General features: G+C 42.3%; 1 long non-coding RNA gene across 1 annotated transcript; it reads left to right on the top strand.

Moving 5' to 3' along the window:
- The first annotated feature begins 1423 nt into the window (after positions 1-1423).
- LOC145602535 (uncharacterized) lies at positions 1424-3705 on the top strand. Its single transcript, XR_014104564.1, has 3 exons — positions 1424-1876; positions 2853-3011; positions 3089-3705. It is a non-coding gene; the product is annotated as an uncharacterized LOC145602535 (long non-coding RNA).
- Positions 3706-10415: the final 6710 nt, after the last annotated feature.

Genomic DNA, 10415 nt, shown 5'->3' with positions numbered 1-10415 from the left:
CATGCGTGCTAGCAGCAGCTAGCTGCCGTAAGCCTTGCGTGCTAGCAGCAGCTAGCAGCACACGCAAGGGGCCAGCAGCCCGCACTTGTGTGCGTGGCTTGCTAGCCATATCAGCAGCCCGCAACATCAAGTGCAGGGCTGGGCTCACGGCTGGGCTGTGGCTGGGCCATAGGGTCGAGTACTAGGGGAAGCAAGTGGGAGCATATGGAAGCAAGTGGGGTTAGGGACATGTGGCACAAGGAGAGTATTGAGTGGGGAGCAAGTATGGTTCCCTACTCTCCATGTGGTCCTCACCACCCTTTACATATGATAGTGCCACTTGTAGATTTATTATTAGTTTGCATTTTTTTTAATTTAACTTTATAATAAATTGTGGAATTTCATGATCCCACATTGATGGGATAGAAATTCCCACTCACACTCTCCTCTATAAATACCCATCATGGGATTTGGAGAAGAGTGCTTGAGTAGGAGTTCGAAAGAGCATTGCATTTTGGCAAAACCTCTTAAACTCTATTAACACTCGGGTTTTTTGGTCGGACCTCGCTAACCCTGAGGTAGCTGATGTGTGTCATAAATGGCACACATTTGATGAGCATTTAGGTCCTTTTTATCCTCTTTTCATAGCTTTCTTATCCGATAAATGTTTACTTTTATGCTTTCTCTCTCTATTTTACTTTTCTTCTCTTATTTTACGGTTTTTGTGCCTTTCTATGGTTTTCTAGTATTTTCTCCTTTATTTCTTCTATTTTCGTTATTTTAGTTGCTTTCCCTTTATTTTAGATTTTATAGATGTAATCTTATTTTATTTTAGTTTATTTTATTTCATTTTCATTTCATTTTCTTTACTTTATTTTATTTTCATTTTATTATATTTTCCTTCTTTTATTATTTTCATTTTCATTTTATTTCTTTTACTTTTATTTATTGGTTTTAGTTTTATTTTACTTTTTTTTTTCTCGGTTTTAATTGCGTTTTGTAGGTGGTTGTTCCATGTTCAAGTTGTTGCGCTCTCAAGTGGTGCTCGCAAGCCGGATAGCCTTGAACCCACCAACTTTGCGATTTGCTACTGCATAGTCTAGTGTTCATCACCATCACGCTTCGATGGGGACGCTCGCGCCCACGGACTACTCTACCCCAAACTAGCTCCCCTGCTTTCCCTTGTTCCTGCCTCCCTCAACTAAACCATCACACACTTCGCGCAGCAGCAGCAGACTCCACCAACACTCACTCCCCCACCACGCAAACCACCAACAGCCGCAACCACCACTTCCCCTGTTTTCCTAGCCACTGCAGCGCAGCCCACTCACCCCCAAAATCCCACACAAATCAGCCAAACAACGCACCCTCCTTATTTCTCCAACAACACGCACCAGCCCCGCACTTCACTCCAACACCACCTCACGCAAACACCAACAACAACCACAATAAACACCAGCAATTACCTTTAGTTACGCCACCAATCAGCAACCAACCAGCCCCAATTAACACCACCAGCAAACCGCAACTAATTCCAGCCCCGCAGCTAGCAACCCCTGCTCCAATTGCAGCAACCAGCCTACCTTTCCCCGTAGCAGCGGTCCCGCAAGTACCTCCGAGCAAGCCCAATTCCAACCTCCGTAGACGCGGCCGCAATCTCATTTACTGCGGTCGCACACAGCTGGGTCTGATTTGTGCGTGGCATGGAAGCTTAAATCTTGGCCGTTGATTGATGATGATGTGTGATGATCGAACCTGATGATGATGAGCAGCTTCAATGTTAGGGGTTTGATGTGTGCGAATCATGGGATTAATTCCCATTTGCTGGAACAGCAATTTCGGGAGAAGCAGGGGATCAATTCCATTGGAGCAGCAAAACCGCCTCTTTATTTCTTTGGTATTTATTTTCCTTTTTCTATTATTCTTTTAATTTTCTTTTCCAATTTCTTTTATTAATTTATTTTATTTTCTTTTCTTTTCCTTTTCGAGAGAGAAAGTGAGGAATTTCAATGGTGATTGAGAGATTGAAGATTCAATGGTGACAATTGTATAGGAGATCTTCTCTATTATCAAAGAGCATTTCTAAACTCTATCTCATTTATTGCTTTGTTTAATATTCATGTTTAGATTACTTGATTTTGATTGGAATTTGATGATTTGATGATTGATATTTGATATGCATGTTTGTTTCGTTTTATATTGATATTTGATCTTTGATTAGTGGATTTGTTCTACTTAGATTGTTGATTTCTTTAGTTATTTGTTGGTTTGATGATGATGTTAGAGTAGTTATTTGGTTAGGGATTTGGTGAAGCTTATGATGTAATGGATTGATATAAATTGGGGATAATTGATGGAGTTGTTGATGTGATTAAACTTGGTTAGTTGATCATGTGCATGTGTGTGATTAATTAAAGAGTAGCTAACTTTGATTATTGCACTAGATTGCATTGTAAGTTCACATTGATACGGACCATTGATTTGTGGCTTGCATTTACACGATTGAGGTGTCTTGTGATGTTTCCTAGCTAGAGCTTATCGTAGTTGACGCTAGTTAGACCTCTAGGAGAATAGCTTGATATGCTCTTTTGGTTGCATGATTGATTTTCCCTCACATTGCTTTAGTCGACTTTCCATTCCAATTTGCTATGTTCATTGCTATTATTTGCGGATCCTAATCCCTAGCTCTTTTATTTGCTTGGTTTCTTCGATTTAGTAGTTGTTAGAGTCACCTTTTACCCTTCGTCTTCGACCTAGCTTAGGCACATAATTGGAAGCACTTAGACATTACCGTTCCTTTGGGTTCAACCCTTGACTTACCTCTATACTTGTATTTAGGTTTGTTGAGTGTTTATAAATTTGTTTTGGCTTAGGGAAGATTAGCCCAACGACCTAGTTTTCCCCACGTCAGTAGCGAACTTAAAAATTCGGTGTTCGTCCTTTGTGGGTGGATACCGTTGGAGGCTCGCGTATCATCGGAGCTAGAGCTTTCAAGTACGAGCTCGTGTGTGTGGGCGAAGCACGCTTCAAAGGTAAATTCCGGTTTTACCCTTTTGTGTTTTTGTTATGCTTTATGGTTTTACTAATTGCGTGTGGTTCTTGGGTTGAGGTTATTTCCGCGGTGAGTCGGACTCACCAAACCCCAACAGAGGAGGATGTAGGGGACGAGGGTGAGGAGCCTCCCCAGGATAACAATGCAGCTGATACTGAAATGGCCGATGCTGAAAAGGATGGGGATGATGCGGCCAAGTGAGGGGCTATCTTCTGCGACTTTTGTCAAGCCTTTGTGTCTGCAACTTTTATTTTTTCTGCTTTATCTGAACAATTGTTTTTGATGGCCGCCTATTTTGAACGGTCATTGTAAGGATTTCACCGCCTTCTGAGCGGTTTTTATTTTTATGTCAATTTGCCGCCTTCTAAGCGGTTTTCTGCAATTTAATTTTCGTACTTAGCAATTTTATGCTTTTTTTTTTATTTTTTTTTTGCTTACTGCTTTTTCGTACAAATGCACTGGGGGTATGCCCCTTTTATTCGGCATTTGCCTAGTCCAAATTCCAATTGGTTTGATTAACTTAGTAGAATTTATACCTTAGAGGGTATGATTACTAGTGAGTTAATCAAATCATATATAATGATTGCACTGGACTAGGCGAACTCTTAATCAACTTTAAAGATACGGCCTTATAATTGGCTTTGGTGGAGTCGTCCGTTAAAGCTATCGCTTGGACAGACCCAAGAAATTCCAAGTATGATCTCAACTTGAAGATTTCCATTCGCGGGCTTGGTCCCCTAGGGATATTTGCCCTAGATGGGCATTTTATGCCTTATGCAACTTTCAATTTCCCTTTTTGGTCTTTTGTTCGTCCGGATCAGGTCGAACGTTAGACTGGCCCTTAGGCTTATTGGCCGAATGGCTGTACAAAGTATGCCCCTGCTATACTTAGGAGTTGGCATAATTTGACTTTGTTAAAGTGCGGCCGAGTGGTTTAGTAATGTATGCTTCTTCTTAACACTCTACTCGACCAACATAAAAGTTCGTCCGAGTTATCCCGATAAGGGCTACTCGGCTGATGCAAATTGCCCCTTCTTTTGGGTGCATCCTTGTTCGATCAAGTGTGGCCAAGCCAATTTACTTTGTTTAACTCAGTGAGGCTCTACTCGACCCACACTTTATGCCCTATTTTGACAAGACCGAGTTGTCAACTTGTCATATTGAAGCAACTTTAGTTTCTCTTTTCGGGCAGTCTTCCGGCTAACCTCATGGTGGCCGCTCAGCATATCTGTGAGCCACCATGATTTCAATTTTCTTCGGCATTTAGCTTAAAATATTTGTTAATAAACAATAAAAATTTAACAACAATGCTTGACTTTCATTAATATTTGTCAAATTTTGTACATTGTTGGTAGCCGTACGGCTTAATTACATCATTTGGCCATGAAGGCTTAGTTAAACTACTTAGTCATAAAGACTGATGTAAAATTTGGCTGAATAGCTTTAGACAAAATATTTTTGTTCATATTGTTCGTATTCCAAGTTCGAGGAATAGGACGACCATCTAAGGCTTCAAGGCGGTAGGTTCCATCTCGGACTTCTTCTCTGATTCGGTAGGGCCCTTCCCAATTTGGGGTTAACTTTCCATCTTCATTGGCCTAGCCTACCGCTTCCATATTCCTCAAAACCAAATCCCCCATCTTCAGCGGACGCTTAGACACTCGGCGATTATATGCCCTTGTCATTCTCAAACGATAGATTTCATGTCTGAGCGCCGCATTGCCCCTAGCTTCTGGAAGAAAATCTAGGGCGGTCTTCATGGCCTCCCAATTGGCCGATTCATCATATAACATCACCCAAAGGGTGGGCTCGTATATTTCAATTGGGAGAACTGCTTCCGCACCATAGACCAAGAAAAATGGGGTTTCTCATGTGGAACTCTTTGTTGTTGTTCGTATGGACCATAACACATTAACCAACTCAGCTGCCCATAGGCCGCCTGCTTTTTCAAGCTTGCGCTTGACTTTATTGGAAATCAACTGGTTATGGGCCTCAACCTGGCCGTTGGCTTGTGGTCGGTCGACTAAGGCAAAACAGTGAGTTATGCCCTGGTCACCCAACCATTCCTTGAGCTGGTGCGTTTCGAACTGTGGCCCATTATGAAACACCATAGACTGCGGCACTCCATACCGAGTGATAATATTCTTCCATATGAAGGCTGACACATCCGTCCATTTTATCCCTCGGACAACTTCGGCCTCAACCCACTTTGTGATGTAGTCGACTGCCACTAACACGTATCGCCTTAGACTAGAGGCTGGTGTATAAGGGCCTAAGAAATCCATGCCCCATTTTGCAAAAGGGAGAGGACTACTTATGGCCGACAGACTATTGGCCGGGCGGTGGATTAGGTATGCGAACTTCTGGCATTTATCACACTTCTTTACCATTTGCAAGGCATCCGCGTTAATGCTCGACCAGTATTACCCTAGGTGGGTGGCCTTTTCTGCCAAGGCTCGTCCTCTAATATGAGAACCATAATGCCCCTGATGGAGGTCGTCCAGCACATCATGCCCCCTCTCTAGGGTGATACACTTCAAGTAAGGCTTCACAAATGCTTTTTTAATAACTCCCGGTTCTTCATTTCGAACCAGGCCGCTCTCTTTTTCATCAGCAAGCTCTCTTTCGGATCGGCCAGGAGTAATCCATCCCTCAGATAAGAGATGATCCCATCCATCCATGTTGAGCTTCTATCAATGATCTGTACTGGCTCGGCATCGATACTCCTCTTTTCCAATACTTCCCAAAACATTGATCTGGGGGTATCACATGATGCCGAGGATGCTAATTTGGAAAGGGCGTCTGCTTGATGATTGGATAAACGGGGAATTTGCTGCAAGGTACAGTGCTCTAGGCTCTCGGCCTCTGCTTTAACTATCTTCAAACATTTCATCATGGTCGGCTCCCTGGCTTCACAGTCACCGTTCACTTGGCCGACTATTAGCTGGGAGTCCGAGCTTACATCAACTTTTGTAGCCCCTGCCGCCTTACACATTCTAAGGCTGGCCAAGAGAGCTTCATACTCGGCCTCGTTATTAGAGGCTTGAAAGTGAAATCTCAACGCATACTCATACTTGTCTCCTTCCGGAGATAGACAAATAACACCTGCACCACACCCGATCGCAGTAGCACTTCCATCCATACAGACCTTCCATATCTAAAAACCGACCGGCTGCAAGTCCGGTCTAGTCATTTCTGCCAAACAGTCAGCAAAGGCTTGCCCCTTGATCCCTTTTCTGGGTTCGAACGTAATGTCGAAACCTCTAAGCTCCAAGGCCCATTTGAGCATTCGGACACCGGCTTCCAAAGTTGCAAATGGCTTTTTCAACAGTTGATCAGTATATACCACAATTGAGTGGGCTATAAAATATGGCCGCAACTTCTTTGATGCCATGAATAAGGCAAGGCCGAACTTCTCTATGGGTGGATACCTTAGCTCGGCATTACGCAATACATGGCTGATGAAGTAGACTGGGATCTGATTGCCGTCCCTCTCAACAAGGAGGACGACACTCAAGGAATGATCCGTAATAGCAAGATATATGAATAGCTTTTCATCTTTGAGTGGACTGATGAGCCGGGGCAGTGTATGCAAATGGCTTTTAAACTGGACGAAGGCTTCCTCGGCCTCCTCTGTCCCCTCGAACATAGCTTTCTTCTTGATTGATTGAGAAAAGTATCGGCATTTATCCCCTGATTTTGACAAAATTCGGCCGAGTGCAGCTAGGCAACCAGTCAATCTTTTCACTTCTTTGATGGTCCTTGGCGACTTCATATCTAGGACAGCTTGAATTTTTTTAGGTTTGGCCTCAATTCCTCTCAGGTCGATCAAAAACCCGAGAAATTTTCCGGACTCAACACCAAAGACACATTTCTTTGGATTTCACATCATCTTATGCCGCCAGAGTTTGGTAAACGTTTCTCGAAGATCCTTCAAATGGTCGGCCGGTTGCTTTAACTTGACAATCATGTCATCAATGTATGCTTCTAGATTCCGGCAGATCTGATCTCTGAAGACCGTATTGACAAGTCTCTGAAAAGTACCAGGAGCATTCTTCAGACCAAACGACATGACTTTGTAGCAGTACAGTCCCTGCTCAGTCCCAAAGGCAGTTTTTTCCTGATCTTTCTCCCAAAGTGGAATCTGATGGAATCCGGAGTATGCGTCCATAAAACTCATAAGAGCGTGCCCGGTCGTTGAGTCGACCAAACGGACGATTTTTGGCAAAGGAAAATTGTCATTCGGACACGCTTTATTGAGATTAGTGTAATCCACGCACATTCTCCAGGTTCCATTCGGCTTTTTAACAAGAACCACATAAGCTACCCAATCAGGGTAGTAACATTGCCGAATGAAACCAGCGTCCAGCGGCTTTCGTACTTCAGCTGTGGCTGCCTGGTTCCTTTCTTCTCCGTGATTCCGCTTCTTCTAACGGACAGGCGTAACAAGCGGGTACACAGCTAGCTTATGCACGGCTAGGTCTGGGCTAATACCCGGCATTTCACTTACTTCAAATGCAAACACATCCTTGAATTCTTTCAACAGCTTGACTAGATCATCCCCAAGCAAGCCAATGGCTATAGTGCCTACTTTGACCGTCCGATCGGGTCGATCGGGGTCCAACACCACATCCTTGTGATCGCCGGCCGGCTGGGCCTCAACTCTTCTGGCCGGCCGACGGTCATTAATTGCTATGCATGCTCTTTCTTGGTCGCCTTTCTCTTTTGGCCGACCTGGTATGCTTGGAGTGACCCTTCATCTGAGTTTGGCTCGGACGACTTTACTCGGACTCGGATCGTCGGCTTTACAGCCAACTGGTCGCATTCTTTTGACATCTTCTGATTTCCTTGGATTGAGCCGATCTGTCCATCTGACCTCTCAAACTTTAACAACATTAGGTGAGGCACAATCACGGCCTTTGATGTAGTTAGCGTGGGGCGGCCGAGTATGACATTGTAGCCAGTAAGCTCCTTAACTACCAGGAAGCAAACGACCATGTCTCTCCCTGCCCCTTTTTTCCCCAGTCGAACTGGTAAGTCAATCTAACCGACTGGGTGAATCACCGTCCCACCAAACCCAACAAACAGGTGTGAGACGTTCTTCAAAGCGTCCTCAGGGAACTTCAAATTTTTCAGACATGCGAGGCTGATGATATCGGACGAACTTCCCGAATCTATCAGTATCCTCTTGACCTTCAGGTTGGCTATCTTCATGATGAATACCATAGGATCATTGTGCAAGGCCTTGACCTCTCCTCGGTCAGCCTCACTCACAATTACCTCCGGGAATACCGTAGGTTCCTGCTTAACGCCTTCAGCGTTCATTACTTCTTTTCCCAAATTCCTTGCGTCCTACTTGATTCCTCTCATGGTTCGGCCGCCTGCGGCAAAGCCACCTGAATTGATAGCCACATAACCAGAGTACGTGCTGTTCCCATCTTTTTCCTTCTCATTCTGCTTTTTCATGTATGGCTTGTTGTAGACACCCATTTGTGTCTCCCCAAAACCAAACCTAGTGATGAATGTCTTTCACGTCGAACCATAATCGAATGAGGTGAAAGTGTGGAAAGTCAAGTGTTGCGGTTTAGTTTTATTAAAATTCTCTTCTCTGTTTTTGAAAAACAACCTTGTTTTATTAAAAATAGTCAATCTAGTTTAGTTTGGTCCATGATAAGGGTCCAATAATAGTGTAATTGGATGGGGCTTGAAAAGACTTTTCCAATGATAAGCCCAATTCCGATGAATATTGAGGAAGTTATGGCCAAAATACTAAACTGGGCCCGGTTCATCATTTACATACGGCCCAATGATCTAGAGGAGGGCCCAATGTTAATTATATTCCTAAAATTCTTAGGAGTAGTTATAACTTTCTAGAGGTTTCTAGAAGGTTCTTTTAAATTCTAATAGAGTTAGGATTAATGATTATTTTAAGATGGATTTTTATTTGGAATAAAATATTATTATTTTATTATTATATTATTATTTTTAGTTATACGTTTTTAGCTTCTGCACGGATTTCGTAGATCAAATTTTGTTAAAGATCGGATTCCGCGTGGAAAGCGCGTGAAAGCCAGGCTGTCGCCAAACGACAAGTCTGTCGCCTGGCGACAGACCCTGTCGCCTCGCGATAGAGTGTATTGCTGGCGACAACGTATAGTTTTATTCCTTATCAAATTCTGTAAATTTCCGGACTATTTTTCTTATAAATAGGGTCTTAAAACTCTGTTTTCAGTGATCAATTCTTCATCAATTCTCTCTATTCGCTCTCTTGAGCAATATAACTTATTCTCTCTCTCTCTCATTCTAAACCAACCCCTTTAAACACAATACCGCATTCACAAGACTAAAAAACATCTGACCAAGTTCAAAGTTGCCTTCGCCCTAGACGTGCAAGGTTGATAATTTCTGAGGGTTTGGTCCCAAATCTAGTTTAAACATTATTTAATTTTATTCTTTGACTTTATTATTTTTATTTAAGTTTACTAACGCGTGTATTTTGTTATTAGAAAGAGGTACGAGGCTTCGAAGTAAATTAGCTTACTCCCTATTTAATTTCTTGTTAGAAAGCATGCTTAAATTTGTTTAATATTCCTAGTATCATGTTAGGATGTTTTTATTGCTTTCTAGAATCATGTTTAGGGTGCCTTTTATTATTTCTAATAGCACATTAGTAGCATGTTAGGTTTAAAGCTTTGATCTTTAATGTTTAGTGACATGCTAGGATTTGTTATTAATCTTGTTAGTATCATGCCTAGGATCTTGCTATTGTTATTAAGCTTTCTTATGCCTTATCATGATAGTGATTATTATTATAATGATGCTTAATTATTATGTTGCTTGATATTATATATTATTGTTATTGCTTGATCACGCCTTTTATGCTTGTTAAAGGGAATTTGTACTTGAAATCACGCTTAATAAGATAATTAATAATTTGTTGTAGGCTAATATGATTTTAATTCAAGTGATCGCCAATAATGGTTTTATTTGTGCATTAATATTCAACCAACATAGATAAACAGGTTTAGGATTAAACCTAATGTTTGCATGTTAGTCAAAAAGCGCACATGAATACGAGCAGAATAAAGTAGAGGCCTATTTTATAGGGCGATCCCTTTCTTTTGTAGATTGGATTCGTACCCTCATCCCCGAACCCTATTTGGTTCATGACCTTATGGAGTTGACGATCTCCTGGATCGTTTAGGGGTGTAACCTTCACCTCGTGATTGGTTTACAAGTTCCTAAAACTTGTTGGCGACTCTTTTGCTCTCTTTTCTTTCCCTTTGGACGCCACCATACTTAAGTGTATGATCACAGTGGGGTTCAAGCTTGGGGTTATAGTGCTTGAAATATTCCCTACACTTGTCATCATTTCGAGTGTATG

Source organism: Chenopodium album, chromosome 21 (genome assembly GCF_948465745.1).
Source record: "Chenopodium album chromosome 21, dcCheAlbu1.1, whole genome shotgun sequence".
NCBI lineage: Eukaryota > Viridiplantae > Streptophyta > Magnoliopsida > Caryophyllales > Amaranthaceae > Chenopodium > Chenopodium album.
This window is presented reverse-complemented; position numbering and strand designations above follow the sequence as displayed.